We start from the raw sequence: 19,450 nt of genomic DNA, 5'->3' as shown, positions 1-19,450 counted from the left end.
CAGACATTAACAAGTCGCTAGACAGAAACATGTTGGGTTATGTGTAAAGGCAACAAACGGTTCAATGGATTGTTTGATGCTCAGTGTGGTTGGTTTTCGATCAAATGTTCAATGTTTGTTATGTAATATGCATATATGCGTTTTGTGTGATCGTCCTTCTAACCTGGTTGTATGGTTTTGAATTTTAACAAGAATAATTTTTGTATGAAATTGGCGCTCGATGAGAAATATGATTGAACTATAAATAAAAGTGTATATTTTTATATTGAATATGACTTGTGAAAATATGTTGGTATAAAAACAAGCAAACTTGACACCGTCATATGAATATATAAATAAGAATAGAGTCTGATTTCCTTGTACGAGTATAATTATCTATGTGAACCATAGAAATGGGCCAAAATATTCCAAAAATAATTTTCCAATGAATAATGGATATGCATAATTGTTTGCCAAGGGACACACAGGAGGCAAAAATGGGGGTAGTGCCCCAGGGGGTACCCACCACGGGGAACAGGTCTCTCTCACCAATTAAGACTTATGTCTTCGAACATTAGTTTGGGCATGATCTGCCAAACGTAATGTCCATTACACGACACCTAGGTGAATACCTGTCCAATTTTCTCCTATGTTTGGGCTGGATACCCCAGTCTGCCTGATGGATAACATTGACTGATTGCACTACTCAAAGTATTGGTCCTGAAGAAGATGACCCCACTGAATGTGTCATCGAAACCGGTCGACCATTTTTGTTGTAATGATATCCTTAAAAACCTGTTGGGATACTGTATATTTCAATTGACCACATATGTCGACTTCCTTGCCGACACAGTACTGACAATACTGATTTGATCTACTCACCTACATGAGAATTGGATTTGAGCTGAAGAATTGAACAGCTAGTGAAGTAGTTATTTCATTGCATTTTCTATTGACTTAGCATGAAGCTTTTTATCCTATTTTCTTTCTTAAGTTCCTATTCCCTACCTATCCTCTTCCTCTCTCTCACTCCCTGCCCACCCGTTCTGCTGCCTGACTACCATTAGATCCAGTGCGTATCATGTACCCTCCACCGTTGCCATGACCTTTCAAGTTCCGCTTTGGCCGGACCATTAGAGCACTAGCTTATCCCCCTAAGGCACTTTTGCCCAGGGTTACTCTGCCTTTCTGTTGGCACAATCAGGCCAGATGTTGGCAGAGGTAACAGGACATGCCTATGCACTGTCTTCTGAGAAGTACAAGGTAAAAATAGCTGTTTGCTGGCGACTAACAGCTCACATTACCCTCAGGGCAGCGGTGGCTATTCTATAAGTAGACGTGTTCTCCCATTTAGTGTGTTTAACATTACAACCTTTTATATATTACATTCTTCTACAAATTATTGAAACAAAATTAACAGCATATTACTACTTTTATTTACCATTTCTTTACAAAACAAAACAATAACAAAAGGTTCTGAATACTCTTTGCATTTCTATACAAATAGAAAAGATAAGAAATGTTATTAAAGAATTCATGCTCAGGTGTTGTATTGCTACAAATTAAGTGGATAAAGGCATACTTGGTAAAGACGTTTTATCACGAGGCGCTGTTTAGTATGTGCAATTTCCCAGTTATAACTAATCAATATAATGTGACAAGTGATTGACATCACAAAGGTTCGATACATATGACCAAATAACTGTAATCTACTTAAATGGTATCAAGGAGTGGAACTCTACTTTACAGTAATACATACAATTAGTTTTGCTTCATAGATATATTGCTAAAGCAACATATATGCACTAGAACTAAAAAGTACCACTGCAAAGAAAAGATTTATTGTGAGTTCAACTAAAACTCAAATTGTCACAATTGCCAAGCAATACATATTTATGTAATTAGGGGTCATGTCCCCAAAATACCTTTAAAACGCAAAAATGTGTATGTGATTGCATGACTGCAGTTTCAAAACAATTTGGAAAACATGTCACAGTATAATATATGGGTGGTTAATGTGTCAATAGAATAGTTTATAGAAGCTCTAAATTAGACATTTGTGAATGTAATAAATTAACCATGTAGTTCCAACCCCTCGCTACCATGTCCAGGAGCAGTTTACAAAAAGTTAATCATTATTTGGAATTAAAGCATATGAAATATGTATAGAGTTAACATTGAGAAAACTGACTTGTCAGTGTTATCTTTCTTTTGACAAATAGCCAAAAAAGCAAACCTATCATCAAATAAAATTAGCAATATTTAAAATAAGATAAAAAGGGTAAGTCAGGTTGGGATCTGTCGGATTTTGTAAAGTTACATTATTTGAACAAAGAAAACATCAATTTACAATCATTAACGTCCCTTGCATAAATCTATAAATAGATAAAGTAATAAAATACACTGTACTTTCACAAAACATAATAGAAATACAATCTAATGTAATAAACCAATAGCGTACAAGATCGGCTTATTTCTGCTAACGCGAAAAACGATTATGGTACAAATGTTCTATTAAAAGTGTCATGTGCTTACACTCTACAAATTGGTTAAAACTATCAACATACGTATGTATATAAGAGCTATTAGTGAAAACACAAAATAAAATGAGAATTATTTGGGAAGAGGGTTTGACAAGTATACCTGTGCGCTTAATCATCCACCTCTAGAGTAATTAAGGTGATGGCCAGTAGTGTTCACCTTTCCACAAAGCACACCGAAAGAGGGGCCTTATTTAATAATATGATCCAATTGTGTTGGAAAAATTGTGACTCGTGCAATGCCAAACAATATATTGGTGAAAGGATTGCAAACAGTTATTAAACAATTCATATAAGATTAAATGTATTCCGATTCTGTTCAGCCGACACGTGTTTTGACCGCACAGGTCGTCCTCAAGCCTGTCTAGTTCAAATTTAATACACAAAATATTGAAAAAAAGAAAAAAAAAGGCCAAATAGGCAGGGATGAAAACAAAATACACATATTACCATCATATGATTAAGGACCCAATTAATCGGATTGTGAAACATTATCATGAATTGGTTTGAAAAGAATATATCCAAAACATGTAAAATATTCATAAGAAACGTATAGAACGATATAGGAAAAGGATATTACCCAAATAACACAGTAGAACATGGTATTAGGAAATATAAAATAAATAAAATATGGGTAACATACCAAACACCAGTTTGTAGATTCATGGTAATGCGGAAAACAAACAAAGAAATGGAAACGTAAAATGAAAATACATTCACAGTCATGTGGAAAATCAATTAGTCATACCAATTATATAATGGTATGAGTATGTCACCTCACCTGCCCTAGTGCCTTTGTGGTGTATAATAGTCCTGAGTATGGAAAAACGATAGCAATATGGTGCCTAAGATAGCTGCTTGGTCCTGTGGTGAATGTTAATAAGACCATATAAGGTTCTATTAATGTGAGAAACAGGGGTGGGTGAGCTCAAAGTAACTGAAAAATGTGTGATGTTAGTAGTGCCTATAGCTGAAAGTAAGGAGTATCATGCACTAAGTCTCAAAAGTGCAGGTTTACCCTTGTTGCTTTTGAAATTGGTATGATAACCTATTAAAGAAAGAGTATTGTTGATAATTAGGACATAATCACGGATGTAACAAAGAAATCTATCGATTAGGAAGTGTGAAAACGAAAGGGATTCTCACAGCATCTTGCAACTAACACATCTGCGGGATTGGAAAACAAGGAATGAGGAGAGAGCCACTAAAATATCTGAGTATTGGTACTACTCATATATCAAGTCTAGCAATATGAGAGGAATGAGTAGAAAAGCCCCTCACCTCTTTTCAAATAATTGAAAGAAGACTCCTGAGCCAATATTTATCAAAGATTTTGTGGATGAATATTCCTGATTAGAAATCGTGAAAATAGCTGTGCCTGTTGGGTAAAAAAATATGATTGCATGGTGTGAAACAAATTAATAATGACACCATGACGTATTCACAAGAATGGAGTATCTTATCATTGCGTTATTAAAAAATGGTTGTTTAACTATTCCCATATTCATAAAAGTCTGCGTTGAAGATTGTTTAAAGTGTACCCAATTTGGGAAATAATTGTTGTGAAATAACCTGAAAAACAGAATATGTTAATATTTATAAGGGTATGTTCACTACCCACTGTACAACAATGCCAAAATAGCCAAATCCATATGTTGTACGGATACAACCTCATGTCTGAGAACCAATGAGCTACAGTCCCAGGGACATGTAGTAGTCTGACCTCCAATGGCATGCACAAAGTTTCAAAGGGTTATATCCCGCTTCGTGAGACTCGGTCTGTTCGAGTGAGCCTCTGATGTAAGCCCCGCACTAAGGTGGAACGCGAGGTACACATCGCAAGGAATGACGTGTTGCGTGATGATGTCACATGCAAATAAGCATGTGACATCAAAAGAACCTTGTGTGTGCCCAGACTTTAACATGTCCATTGCACTGTCATAGGTGGAAAGACCTGCTATGGTACACACTCTGCTTTGAGTGAAAGACCCACGACAGTGCCCATACTCTGTCGTGGTTCCATGGGAACCTTAAGCCTACAGATTACATTTACCTTCCTGAAAGTGAGTTCCCTGTGAAATGGCCATTGTAAACCTTGAATGAACCATAGACATGTGTTCTGTTGAATCAACTCAATCGCATTTACACATTCACATGAAATATGGTTCTGCCATGCCAGCTGTATAGGCCTTGTGATTAGGCTGTGCTTCCAGAGCACTGGGCAAAAGTTAACACACTACTACCAATGATTCTGAACTATTTGCTATGCTATGTTGTGAAAGGATCATATAAGCGCATTAAACACTTTTGTACCTTTAAAAGTGTAATTGACATGCTTGTGCTGTGCTCCAGCATTGCCAGCCTGTCTATGATACAGATGCAATGAATGTTGCAGACATGAGTTCATTATGGAGGCAGGCCCAGCACATTATTCTTTTAGAAACGTCCGCAAGAACCAGGGAAGCGTGACGTTTATTTAACACATTGAGGTCTGTAATGTTTACTTCACAGAACACAATTCTTAGAGGACATGGCCCAAAACTAGGCTATCACCAGCTCTTAGTGTAACATGAATGAACAACAATGCATATGCATGCCTCGGTGCCTTTGTAACTACAACATCATAATGCTAATAAATAAATAAATAATTGTCTAAATGTATTATGCACATTTAGAAACCTGGAGAAATGTAAGCACATTGCAAAACTCAAGTATCAAGTATGTCAGTTCATCAAACAATGACTGCTGCCTTCAACTTGTTAATAGTTTAAAAATCCAACAGGTTACTGAGGGTGTTTCACTAGCTTTACCGTGAAGGGCGACTGATCAGTCGTATGAGCATTAGCCAAGAGCAGCAGAATGCACTGTTGCATGCTCCTATGCATAGAATTAATTACTTTGAGCTGGTCCAGGGGTCTGCAACCTGTGGCTCTCCACATGTTTTGTACTACAACTCCCATGATCCTTCACTATTGACTTTGCTGGCTAGGGCTGATGGTAGTTGTATTCCAAAACATCTGGGGAGCCAAAGGTTGCAGACCACTGTCAGCTAAAGGTTTCAAGCAGAGATCAGTCACTGGCGCTTTGCATGTCGTCTGCCCACTTAAGCCAAAGACAGTAGAATATAAAGTGTTCACGTTTGTTTATGTTTCACAAACAGCACAGTACTACAAGTAGAAAGTGGACTGGGGCACAGACATCAGAGCGAAGCAGCGTGGGCTGGGAGGCCAGAGTGATGCTGATTGCAAAGACGCAGCTGTGGCAGAGGCAGGGGGCCCTTCCCTTTCCAGTGGGGGCGGGAGTGGCTTGAGGCCTTGGTGTTAAAGAAGGGCTACATGGAATGGCTCAGAAAAGCCCATTAAAGATTTAGTGGGGACATGAAAAGGAATCTTGTAAACCGCTATTATTACTAGGCAGACACATGACATCAAGGGCTTGATTTACAAAAGCTTTTTACAATGGCGCAATCCCCTTTGAAAAACTTTTTATGAATCAGACCGTGAGAGTTTAATTAATTACACCAGTAAAAGCATTTTCTTATTTACATGAATTCATATCTGGGTAATAAATGAACGGTTGTATTTATATCAATTGATTGTCTATTAGACATTAAACAACACAATATTGTTAATGCAAATTGCCTAGCCTTTATACACACAATTGGAGCTATGCATATATTTAGAAATGGATGGAGTTTTTTTTTTCCTTTAAATTACTGGGTTCAGTTAGCAAAGCCTATTCATGACGTGTATTATTACCCTTGCATACCTTTTAATAGGCAACCAGATCTGTGTATAGAGGACACACTCGCTTGTGCCATCAGCACGTCAGGCCATTGGCCTAGGACGACAGGTGTTTGAAGAGAGAATTTTGAAATGCGTCTGCTGAAAAGCTTGGTGTCTTTCTATATATCTTCTTCCTAAAAGAATTGCATTAAATACAAAATAGAGTGTATTTCACTATGCAAAAACAAAAGACGAAACGCTTCAAGAAGGTGTCTTTACAAACTAGAACATATGCCAATGCCTAGAGTGTCTTCAATGCACGTCTTGTGATTTATTTAAATAAGATTACCCGCCATCTGTATATTCTGCTACGAGGCACATTTGACTAACCAATCAGGGATTGACAGTTCTAGATTCTGGAGCAACCTAGCTCTGCTCCAACTCCAACTATGAGAGGATTAATGTCAGATGTTTGGGCTACCTTGGAGGTCACCAACACTAGAAGCACTTGGTCATGTTCTATGAGGTGGGGCCTACATCTGGATACAAAAACCATTGCACATCAGGCTGAAAACGTCCTGAAATTATCTGAACCTGTGCCCCATAGCATGTGGTACGCCGAGCCTTCACGCAGATCAGCTAATGCACCGAGCTGGACTAGCAGTGCAACGTCTTCATGCTTGTACCATCTTAGTGCTACTGAAAAGAAGGCTTGCTAAGAGGACTTCACAGACTTTACCTGTGGATCAGATCTCTGATCCAAGACCACACACGCACACACACCTTTACCGGTGGCTACAGATGCCAGGAGTCTGGTAGCAGTACTCTCCTTTTCACACACTGCCCTGGTTTTGCCTGCACACCTTAGATAGCATTCTTTTGATGCAATGTTGAGGTGTTGGTGCACATGTAGTAACAGCTGATTTAATTGAGGAAAATGAATATGCCTTCAAAACACGAGGAATGCTACTTACAGGGCAGGATTGTTGATTCACAGAGTAAGCCTACTATGCACAGTGCCAGCACTTGTGTTATTTATTGTATCTTAGCATCTACCTAAACAATTCCTATCCGTGCATTAAAACCCATTGCAGCCACCACACCCTCCAAAAAGAAAACGGAGTACAATACCCCACACAATATATTTATGTCAGTATTGTCTCTATCAACAAAGGCAAATGTGATACGACCAGCCCTGGAATACGGCTACTTGTAGATATTCATTTTCTGGGAGATTGTCTGTTTGACAAGATCAGTGGCTGTTTTATGGATGGCAGTGGTATACACAGAGACTGATATAAGGTCAAACCAGACATCAGCTATTGTTTGAGGTGCTTAATGGCTGTGGCAAGTGTTGGAGCACCGAAAAGATAAAACACATCTGAGCAAATTACGCCAAAAGAGCAAGACACAAGAATCAAAGACACAGTTATGTGTAGTAGGCACTCTAAATCCTCCGAAAATCCCCTGTGCATTCTGTGAAATGGAAAGTGAACCCAGCAGTCAATGACTAGAGTGGCCAGGGGTTCTGGTTCCTGCGATATCTCAGAATATGAGTAGGTTCAAAGCTATAACTTTGTTTCTAAGCATAGAACAAAGCTTCTCTTTGGCAAAATATTGCTTGATCTTTAATATCCAATTTACCGGAGGGAAGACGACTGAACATTGGAAGCACCAATGGAGCTTTACATGAGTTCTAATGCCTCGCACAGGCAGTTGATTTTGGCTGATGCACAACCCCCCTCCTTTCAAAATAAGCTCCACGTCCCAGAACAAACATGCATGCACACACATTCACCCAACCTCCACATGCACATCCATCATCATTCACTCAGTCATTACACACAACACAACCATACACACAGACATACACATATGTAAATTAACATACCTTCTGCCACGGTCCGGATTTTCCCTCACAGTGCACCAGCTTCTGCATAGGATGAACAGGAAGTAGGAAGCAAAGAGCGCTTCCTGGTTTGTGCACATGCGCGCAAGTGCCGGAGCGTTGACGACGAAGTGGCCCGCTCTGTTGTATGTGTGAGGAGGCACAATAACGCTTTGCATCGCACAGACACACATGCGGTTCCTCTGCTAGCATTCCCAATGGGCCATGCAATGTTGGGGAAACAAAACGCCCATGGATTTGCATGACTCATTGGATATGCAAGGCTGAGGAACAGAACAGTTTTTCCTTTAACAGTACAAGCCAGACGAGGAGCGCTCCCTCAACTGCAAAATGGAGCTGAGGGAGTGCACAGTGTTTACACTGGGATGGCTCCTTGCCTCCTCCATAACAGTAGAGGGTGCCCATGGGTCGGCGCCCCTCGCTCATTATGGAGAAGCTTCCACTGGTACACCGTCAATGAATCTATGCACAGCGTCAGTGTAGCAAGAGATTGAATACTGTTGACTTTGAAGTCATGTACATGAACTGCACTGTAGCTAATGCAGTGATTTTTACCACATTAAGGGATCCATAGGCATGTCCTACAGTAGAAGGCAACTAGGGTAGCTCAGCAGATTGAGTGGCTGTTGCTAAGATGTTATATATTTAAAACTTGCTGTAAATCTTATGACATTTTACAATTCTTTAAAAAAAAATAAGTGTTATAAAATGTGTTATAAAATGTGGCCACGGGATGAGTTGGGGTGGTAGTTTGCTTAAATTCAGGTTGAGATTGCCCCCACAGTGAAAATCAAAAGCTTGCACCTTTGAACCCACAGTTTAATTTCCTAATAACAGCTGCCAGCAAAATATAAGCATGTATTTGTGATTAAGCAGGTTGACAAGCACATAGCAGCTTTAGAAATATATCCAGACGTGGACCCCTTGCTCACTGTTCTTAGAGAGGCACAGCTTCACCTCACTGATGATGCCCAACAAGTCTGAAACACGTGTCTGGGGTTGCTGTTGGTACTCTTGTTCAGAGGAGAATTGCCTAGCATTTCGGTGCTGGACTGCCCCTGGGCAGGACAAAGACTGATATGCAGGGATATTTCTTGTCTGTGAAAGGGACAGTGAGCTAAAGACTTGGTAGAGTCTCTCCCAGGGGTTATTCACCCAAGGACAGGTCATTGGGCTGTGTTCGTGCTGGTAGAGCAATTCCCAGAACCCCCCCTTGTTTTGTATTTGTGTGATAGTTTCAGTTTGGAAACGTCTCTTGTTTTTTTCTAGACAAGTGTAAGCTGCACATTTGGAAAGCAATAGTGTGTCCAGCATGTAGAAAGCCTGCTTTTAACAGTAATGGCCCCCACCCCAGTGATAGTCATGGCCCATAGATTCCTGCTGTGTCCCTTTCAGACTAGAAGAACACAGGCTAGGCAAATAGAGCACAAATGCCAGCTGGGCGAAAGAGCACCTTAAGGCTCCTGGAAAGAGTCATTTGCCAGAGGAGGGGCTGGGGGATGCAGGCCACCAATTAGGGGGGCAACGCAGGGGAGTGCAATTGCAACCCATCCTCTCTCTAGGGACGCCTAGGCTGCTGAGAATTCACCCCACTTTTCAGCCCTCGCAAATGGGCATTGAAAAAATCTTTAATTGTCAGGAACCTTGGACAACTTCACAAGGGATGTCAATGGCTGATGGGGTGAAAATTCCTCATTCGGAGATATTCCGATGAGGGGGAAACTAGCCTTAGGGTACAATGAAATCTCAGGCCTTTGTCCCAAATGTCAGGGCTTTGATGGATCCAGCAGGACTAGGGTCCCTCCCATGATCCGGGAGAATCCAATGGGAATTCCACTCACATGGTCGCCCACTCTAGACGGGATGAGGTGTTAATACACTTACCGTCCAGTGGCATCAAGTGTTATCCTGATTTGATGGCTTCTTTTAAAGTCTGATTTTATGGTAGAACTGGACAATATTAACACTAAATCATATGTAACAAGTCAATAATGCGATTGTGCTTGAGGAAAGAAAATACAACTGTTATTTTTGTATTCTATTTTCTAGGATTCAGAAGAGGAGCAGGTGAAATGGTGTAAACCCCATTAATCCGCGGTTCAGCGATAAACAAAGACTTCCCGTTTTCCAAGACTTCTGCTTTACCATGTGATCAAGTGACGTTTCATTCCAATCAAATGGTGAGTTTAATCACCTCATTTTCTTTCAAATATATTTTCTAAACCACTGTGCAATTAGTTTTAAACTATCTCAACTTTATTATGGGAAATTCGAACATGGCGAATCATTTTTGACAGAGTAATATTAAAAAACAGTAATTAAGATGCACTGTGACTGAACATATCAGGGGTGCTCCTCTTGTGTGTGCAGTAATTACAAACATCATCATATTGAGGTATATTGTGTGGCCAAGTAAGTAGATTTGTTTAGGAATTAATGAAAAATAAATCTTACTGTGTGAAATCCTTTGTCACATAAAAGGAACCTGATGCCTCTGCAGTAACATAATCGAAATTAAACCTATACAACATTGATTTAAATATCCTTGAAATTGTACAGGAAAAGAACGAACACTGAGCTTCAGGGCCTGATTCATGGAAGTGTTTTATAATGGGGCTATCCCATAGGAAAACGTTCCATGAATCAGTCCCTGAGTTTCTAATGATATATCTTTTTGCTTCTACCGCTCCTGCCAGCGTCCACCTTTACTCCCTGCCTTCGACTTAATAGTGTGCACGGTCTGCAGCTTCACACTCTGCAGCAGTCTCAGTATACAATGCCCCTTTACAGTAAGATAAAATGATAAAGAAAGAGCGAGTGACACCCTTAATATTACAAAGGATAAATAATGTTACTGATCACTATTTGGTGTGCAGCATTCAACCATGTATGCACATGCATGGAAACATATGGGGGGCTAATTACAAGTTTCCTGGTATCCGATGGTAATTCCGGCGGGATACCGGGAAACTGCCCCTACTGTCTCTGCCGCCTGAGATCCCGGTATTAGCAGGATATTAAGGGCAGTGGGGACAGTGGTAAGTTCCCACTCTACGGAGTCCCATAGGACTCCATGAGACGGGATCGCAGGAATGACTGGCGCCGGTGATCACGGCATTTCTTTGCTGGTAAGGGCTTGATCTACCGGCAGGTCAGGGGGTCCGGTAAAAATTCTGCTGCCGGTATTACCAGCAATTCATCTGGTATTTTTACCAGACTGGGAACCTCGTAATGAGGCACATCGACACAGAAAGAACTCTGGAATGCTTTCCTTAGTACTGGGTGCTCCCAAGCTGTAGCAGAGACTACAGTACATGTGTAAATATTTATGAATAAATCTGCACATATATAGTCCACAATGTTTTAGTCAGGTGTTCACAACATCTTGGTCTGAAACACATTGAAGGCTGATGAAAAACAAGGCCAGTGTATTCCAGGCCTAAAGGTTCATCATAAGGGTCAGCCCTGTCTTCTAGATGCACAGAATGAAGGATGTGAACATCCAGCTGAATAATAGATACGGAATCTTGTGCAAACAAATACACTGAAATGGTTCATAGTTTCCAAAAGGAATACGAAAACCTGCGTGGAGAGGGAAACTCATCTCCACCAATTAGGGCCGAAATGCATTGGCCCTGTTTCACCACCCTTCAATCTTTTTCAGACTAAAATGCTGTTTCATTAACCAAGAAATTGTGAACAACAGTCTAAAACTTTGTGAACTATATAAATATATATGCGGATGAATTCATAAATATTTAGAAATATGATATAGTCATTGCTTCGTCTTGGGTTCACCCACTGCTAAGGAAAGCATTCCTTGGTCCTTTTGTGACAGTGAGAAAACATGTCCTTGCTGGCTGCACAAATGCACGCCCCATAAGTAAGAACTCTTATGTTTTCTTTAATCGTAACACCAGTTTAAAATACTGAGCCACAGTGAGAAAACATGTCCTTGCCATCTGCAAAAATCCCTCTACTCCCAAATGTAATCACACTCATCATGTTGGTTTTGCCATTAAGGCCAGTATAGGTTGTCATGCCACAGTAAAAAAAAAACATACACTTGCTTGCTGTACAAATGCCCACCTCCCATATGTATGCACACTCATCATTTTGACTTTATTCACACCAGTATAACATGCCATGTCACAGTTTGAAAGCATGTCTTTGTTGACTGCAGAAATGCTGCTCTCCACATAAGAACGCTCACGATGCTGGCTTTGCACTTCACGCCTTTGCAAAATGCATGCCGTAGCAAGAAAACATATCCTGCTGGCTGTGTGCACCAATACCCACATCATGACCCAGCCTCACATTCACACCCATATTCACATACATTCACACAAGCAGTCATGCACCCATACAGTTTCTCTTGAAAGTCATCCTTCACCCACGCACCCAGAAGATTCACACTGCATTCTCATACAAACACTTACAGACATCTCTGCGCATGCGTGCATACATACATACACATCTAACATCCTTCTGCAGATATACACTCCCAAAAAATGATTTTTTCTTTGCATTACCTGTTTCCATCCAGCTGCGGATTCTATACTGCTCTGCAGGCTTCCAGCTCCTTTGCTCCACGCAGACAGGAACCAGGAAGCAGGGAAATATTCCTGCTTCTTGACATGCACGAGAGCTGCAGGGCTTCCATTTCACCACCATAATAGACCTAAAGGTGCAGGGGCGCAGACATTTTGACTTGCAGTTCCCCAGCCTGCATCCCTAATGGGCCATCCAAGGCTGGGGAAACAAAACTCCCATGCCTTTCATGGTCCACTGACCATGCGTGCTGAGGAACTGAAACGTAAAGGGAAACGTGGCTCCGCTATAATGGGTGGCGAGTCGGAACCCCGTTGCCCATTATAGATGAGCCGGCTTCCCGTTTTTTCCCTAACGTTCACTCTCATTGATAGTCCTCGGGAAATATATTGTCTGCTGCCTAGCAAAGCCTAGGAGTGCAAGCACTGTAAGAGACCCCTGAGGCTGTGTAATAGGATACCCTGGGAATACCCCATTCGCTTAAAATAGGGGGCTTCCACTGAGGTTTTCTGCCAGTGTCCTGGGCCCAGGTCATTTAAGGTGATGTATTTCCCTGAGCCACCCTCCTTCTCCAGTCTGTTCTCTCGTTTGTTTGTAGTGCTTTTATTTCTCCCACATTAATGGCGGTGTATATTGAACAGATACCCTTTTCCTAACCTACTGCTTTGTTGTCATCTGGGGCATATCAACTGATGGGGATTTGGCTATGCTTGATTCTTTAAGACTTTCTAAAGATTGGGACCCCTTGGAAACAGGCATGGCCCAGGAAGAGCCAGTCACATATGAGCCTCATGACAGACATGCAATCATGTTTATAGCAACCCCATTGCCATGTGATGTGACTGACTTTGCATGGCCCTCATTGGCTAGTCCAGGGTTGTCCAATTCCGGGGCTCGAGGGCCACAAACCTGACAGGTTTTAATGATATTCTTCATTAAGATTCATGAGAAATAAATGCATGCATTAAGAATCATGGTATGCTAATTTATCTCATGAATATTGTTGAGGGGTATCCTGAAAGTCCAACATGTTTCTGGCCCTCGAGGCCTGTATTTGGACAACCCTGGGCTAGTCAGAGGCAGGCGTGTGTGACTTTTCTGATAGTCCTGCTGGCCTATTAGACGCTACCCGTGTTCAAATGTGGTATTCGTCCAGGCAGAGTCATTGGGTCACTTCCATCTAAAATGTACACAAAGGGGTGTGGGCAGGATTTCTCCTTTTTACTCCCCTATCTGCAGCATTGATTTTTCATAGGTAATTGCTGGGATTGTAGCGAATGGAACATGTTGTGCAGCTATTTCCCCCATTCTATTTGACTGGTATTAATGAGGCAAAGCTTTCGTTCCTAAGAAAAAGGAAGACAATGGTACCGGGATGAACTATGGGGAAAATAAAAGGTCACGTCATATCACACAGGCACAGAAACATACGTATACACGCACGCAGGCACAGTGGCCAACAGTTTCTCAATCTTGCGCACACACAGATTGTCTACCATTCAAAATGCACAAGCACTACACAAGCAATACAAACACTTTTTCTTCTTAAATTTAAAATGTTATTGATCTTAAACATAGCAAAGAAGAAACAACAACAACCTCGTTTCTAGTCCTAGTACTTAACACGGTATCTTCCTTTGTTTTCAACTCCCCCCTCTTACCCCTTGGCATTCCCTTTAATGATCCTCAACTGGAACCAGGCATAGTGTAAGACAACAGTCTATCAAAATATCCAAGTGGCTCAAAGCCATCTCCCGTAGAAACGTACACCTAGACTCCTGGGAGATCGACACGGGGGACAGATCTAATCAGAACCTCCTTATACATTCGAATTCCAATGCCCCGCTCCCCCATCACCAAGGGAGGTTCTTCACACCCCCGGCTATTTGTTGGAATACCCCAACCATCCCATCTTCATATCGGCGCACCCTTAATGAAGGGCCGCCATGATCCTCTCCATCAAAGAAAGGCCTTTAGCATTTGACGCCTATTCTGCCCGTCCAGGCAGCCGTTCTCTCTACCGTGGAGCTTAGACCGGCATGATACCGACATCTTAAAGGCTCTACCACACATCTTGCACCATAATCTCTTAATCTCTGCCTAGATCTTTCCCAGCTACTCCGGAGCCCATCTGTTCTACTCATGGTTGCCCCAATCAACGAGCAGTATAGTAGGGAAACCAGGCCCTTCATCTCTAGGAATGAGTCCAATACTTTATCCGTCTGGGTATGCTCCCTTTGGACCAGTGATTTCCATTTTTCTGCTAAAAGAACCCCTTTTAACGGTAGATAGGAGAATACCAATTTTGTTACTTATACTATGGGCCTCATCACGTGTTGGGCGCGGTAGCCTTTAAATGCGGCGGTAACAGTATTACTGCCGCATTTAAGGGCTGGCCCGATCACAAGTTGGTTGCTAAATGGGCAGTTTTACCTCCAGTTTTTTGCTGGATGTGAAAATCCCACATCAAGAATCAAGAGGAACTGTCCACCCTTCCACAGCTGGCTCACTATGGCCAACCCTGTCTCGAACCATTTCTGGTATCTATCAATCCGGAATCTCCTCCGTATCCCCTATGCTCCCAAATGACTCATGGGCGATGGCAGTGTTCTCTCGTATCCCAGGTCCTTTACGCCATATTTTCCAGATAACGACTAAAATAGGATGTTCCCTAAACCTATGCTGTATTTTGTCTCTAGGGACGCACAACAACCCCCCCCACTGTAGCTGAACGCAAATGGTAATTTTCCAAGGAAACCCATTGTTTACCCACATCTTCCCTCAAGTGAGGAGCCAACACTCTCAACAGCGTTGCCTTGTAATATGTGTGAAGGTCTGGGAACCCCCGCCCCTTGCTCCTTGGACAGCACCAAAGTGTCAAAGGCTAAATGCAGTTTCTACTACTGCCATAGAAAGCAGAGAATACACCCCCTGGATTTCCTGCGGAGAACATCTGGTACTGTTATTAGGAGCATCTGAAACAGGTGCAGAATCCTAGGGAGGATGTTCATGGAGATGGCCCACCTATGACATGGTGAGCTTCCCCCAACTTAACATCTCTCAATACAATGTACGGAGCAAATGTGGATGATTGGCATCAAATAGCTCACCCACCTTGCTGGTGATGACGATCTCTAGATACCGAAAGTTATCCAGTCTCACCTCCGTCTCCAGCTGCTCAAGTATCCCAATATCCCTAGCGCCCTCCTTGTCATGGGGGAACAGGTCAGACTTAGCCCTGTTAATCTTAAACCGAGAAAGAAAAATCCCTCTATTTGTCAATCACTGCCAGTGCTGCCAGGATTGAGGTCTGCCGGTTCTTTATGTGCAGCATGACGTCATCTGTGTACAACACCAGTTTCAATTCGGAGTCCCTCACCCGGATGTCCTCTCCACCCGGAAGGAAGACTGAATTTTCTCACCCAATGTTTCCATAGACAGTGCGAAAAGTAGGGGCGAGAGTAGACACCCCTGTCTGGCCCCCATACATAATGGGAACTCACTGGAATACATCCCGTTCACCACCACTCTTGCCTTTGGGCCAGAGTACAACACCCAAACGCCATTGAGGATGTTTCGCCTAAAACCATATTTACCCAGGACTGTGTACAAGAAGGCCTAGTTGACCCTGTCAAAGGCCTTATCTGCATCCAAAGCAAGGAGCATTGGATTCCCACCCCTCCCACGAACCCTGCCTTCTCTTAATGAAGCCCACCTAGTCGGAATAAACCAACCGTGGCATAAGATTCTCCAATCTAGAAGCCAGTACTCTAGCAAAGAGTTTCCCATCCATGTTAAGGAGCGATATGGGATGACATGATCTGCATAACTGTCATGCCCACCATTGGGGATAACAAAAATCAATGCCTGAGAAATGGATCCCTGGCACTTCCAGTGTCTTATATATAGTTGAACAGTTTCACTAAGTTTGGGGCCAATAGTCCTGTGAGAGACTTAAAGAACCCAACTGTGAACCTGTCATCCCCAGGTGCTTTGCCCGCCTACATCCTTCAAATTGCAAGGAGGACCTCCTCCTGCGTAACATGTGCATCGGCCTCCAACACCTCATCTGCCCATAGCACCGGGAGTGTTATCTCCCATAAATATGACTCCATCTGTACTATGTCTACTCGCCTCTTGTTGCCATAAAGCCCTTCATAAAACAAGGCAAACAGCTCTGCTATCGCCGCCGGTGATATGTCAACCTGCTCGGCCACCCCCTCAATCTCGTCAACCAATCTTTCTGCCTGTTGCCCTCAAAGACGTGTCACCAGGAGCCCATCTTCTTCATCCCCCTTTTTTTTATAGTAGTTCTGTCATAAAAATTTCAGTTTTTCCTATTTCTAAGGAATTCCATTACTCCATTTTCCTCTAACTTCCTTGATTAACCTTCCCCTGCCTTCCTCCCCGGCCTGTATCTTCTGCTCAAAGGATCCAATTTCCGCCTTCAGTCTTGTCTCCAAGAAGTTCCTTTCCCTTTTCTTCTGTGTGCCTTCTCTAATCAGTAATCCGCACCAGGTCATATTAGCTGCCTCCCCACCATACAATAATCCACTTCTCTGGTATAATTTATTTTAAAGTATTCCATAATTGCATCTATCATTGCCCCTTGAAACCTCTCGTCCCTATACAGAAAATCATTGCATCTGTTGAGTTAATCCCTACTATTCAGTTCACTCAATGAATACTCGATGAGGACCATGTCATAGCCTGACCAACTAACGGGCAACAATTCACACGATCCCACTCTGCCCATTATTGCTTTATCCATGCAAATGTAATCAATACGCGTGTAGGTACCATGAGGGGTGGAGTAAAATGTGAACGCCTGTTCACCCGGCTGGAGCTGTCTCCACACATCCTGCTGCCCATTTAGATCCAGGCATTCTCACAGCCCACCTCTCCCTACTCCAGCTGCCTGGCCCCCATCAGCACTTGAGGCCCTTCAGTCCAGCACAAGGTCAGCCCCCATGTTGAAATCCCCTTCCTATAATATGGGTCCTTTACTTTTCCTAATGCCACCTCAAAGAAAACCATCTGCCCTTGGTTGGGGCAATATATCGTTCCCAGTGACAACCACTGGGCATCCCTCATACCTGATACCAGCAATGCCCTCACACTATGCTCCGTCCACTTCACAATTTTCTCCAGCCATAACCACCTGTGCAGCAAAATCTCTACCCCACCCTCTTCACCTCTCCATATGCCTAGAATGCCCACCTAATCAACCCAGATGGAATGTGTCTCTCCTCTACCTCCACCAACCTTGTTTCCTGTAATATCATCAGATCCACCCCTGCTCTCCAAAATTCCCTTGAAACTAATGACCGCTTAGTTGGGGAAATTAAGCCCTTCATGTTCAGTGTCCGAACCTGCAAACAACCTTCCCATCCCCTTTACTGCTTTCTATCATTGCCATCCTAAGAACGGTGGAGGTTCTCCAAGTGTATCGCCTGTCAACCCACCTGGTTGCCTTCTCTCCTTTTTCCATGTGTGTCCCTTGCACCCCCACCACCCCATCTGTAGAACCCCTCCCACACCCTGCCCGTAGAACACTGCAACACTGAAACAGCCCCTTCACCCCAAACCCACATGTGTATGAGAGGCCCATCTAAAGCTGGGCCACCAAAGGAGGACTTACTCCCACACCCGTTCCTAGCAACATACTTCATCAGAAGAAAAGTCAAACTACACACAAAATCTCCGACAGCATGATGACCAAATTCCCCCCATGTCAGAGAGTCCAGAGCTCTCGCCTCACTTCACTGGTGAGGAGGTATTTAGCCTCTGTAATTGTTGATATCTGAGAACCCTTTTTAGGTTGCATCTGTCCCCCTCAAGGCCTCCTCCTTTGCAACTGTTCCTTCAGCCTTAGCACGGCCATCCTCTCCTTCCTTTTCACTCTCCGAGTGGTGCTGCAGGACCTGTTCTGATCAGCACCCATGGTTATCCGATAATCAACCTCTTTGATATCAAACACCAGGTCAAACGGGTATGTCCACCGGTAATGTATTCATTGTTCCGAATACCAAGATGTGAGAGATCAGCAGACACTCCATCTAGACAAGGTGAAGTTTGGAAGGTCTTGGTAAATTTGCACCGTGTCTCCCTCAAACGGTTTAGAGTGCACACATTTCACCTTTTCCAGCACCGCTGCCTTTTCCGTAAATCTCAAAACCTTCAACACCACCAATCTTGGCTGTCTGCCTCTAACCATGCCTCCACAGTGTGCTTTTTCAATCTTTACTTCCTTGCCGTCTTCATCCAAGAATAAGGTGTTAACCAGTGCATTGATCATCTTTAGCACGTCACTTGCTGGCTTTCCCTTCTGTTCCTTCAGCCCAAAGACCTGCAGATTGTTTCTACATTCCCTATTCTCAAGGTTGTCCATCTTCAACTGATAATCTTCATCCCTGGTTTCCAGGTCCGATAGCTTCCCCTCGAACCTCATTTCAAAGAGATCCACATTGAGGTGAGTATTCTCCATTCCTTTGAACTTATTCTCCAGCACCTCCGCTCTGCTTCTTAAGTCCGAGACTGATGCTTGCACTTCACCTCTTAACGGCCGGATCTCCTGCAATATGTCCTTGATATCCTCCTTTGTGGATGGGGCTTGAGTGTTAGCCCCCTTCTCTGGTGGTGCTAATCTGCTTTTCTCTTCCCCTTCAATTGCCACAGTTCTTCGATACTGCTGGAGCACCACCCCAATGCCTTCAGCAAATTTCCCTGCCAGTGTCGCCCTCTAC

General features: G+C 42.8%; 1 protein-coding gene across 1 annotated transcript in view; it reads left to right on the top strand.

Annotated features, from left to right (window-relative positions):
* PTPN5 (protein tyrosine phosphatase non-receptor type 5) overlaps positions 1-19,450 on the top strand; it is an 814,933-nt gene that overhangs the window by 308,692 nt on the left and 486,791 nt on the right. Inside the window, exon 3 of the mRNA XM_069624164.1 lies at positions 10,203-10,333. The gene's annotated coding sequence lies outside the window, so the exon portion shown is untranslated. The remainder of the gene's footprint in view (positions 1-10,202; positions 10,334-19,450) is intronic.

The sequence above is a fragment of the Ambystoma mexicanum genome, chromosome 11, assembly GCF_040938575.1.
Source record: "Ambystoma mexicanum isolate Mex_15411 chromosome 11, UKY_AmexF1_1, whole genome shotgun sequence".
Classification (NCBI taxonomy): Eukaryota; Metazoa; Chordata; class Amphibia; order Caudata; family Ambystomatidae; genus Ambystoma; species Ambystoma mexicanum.
Note: the sequence above shows the minus strand (reverse complement) of the source record. Positions and strands in the feature narration are given on the sequence as shown.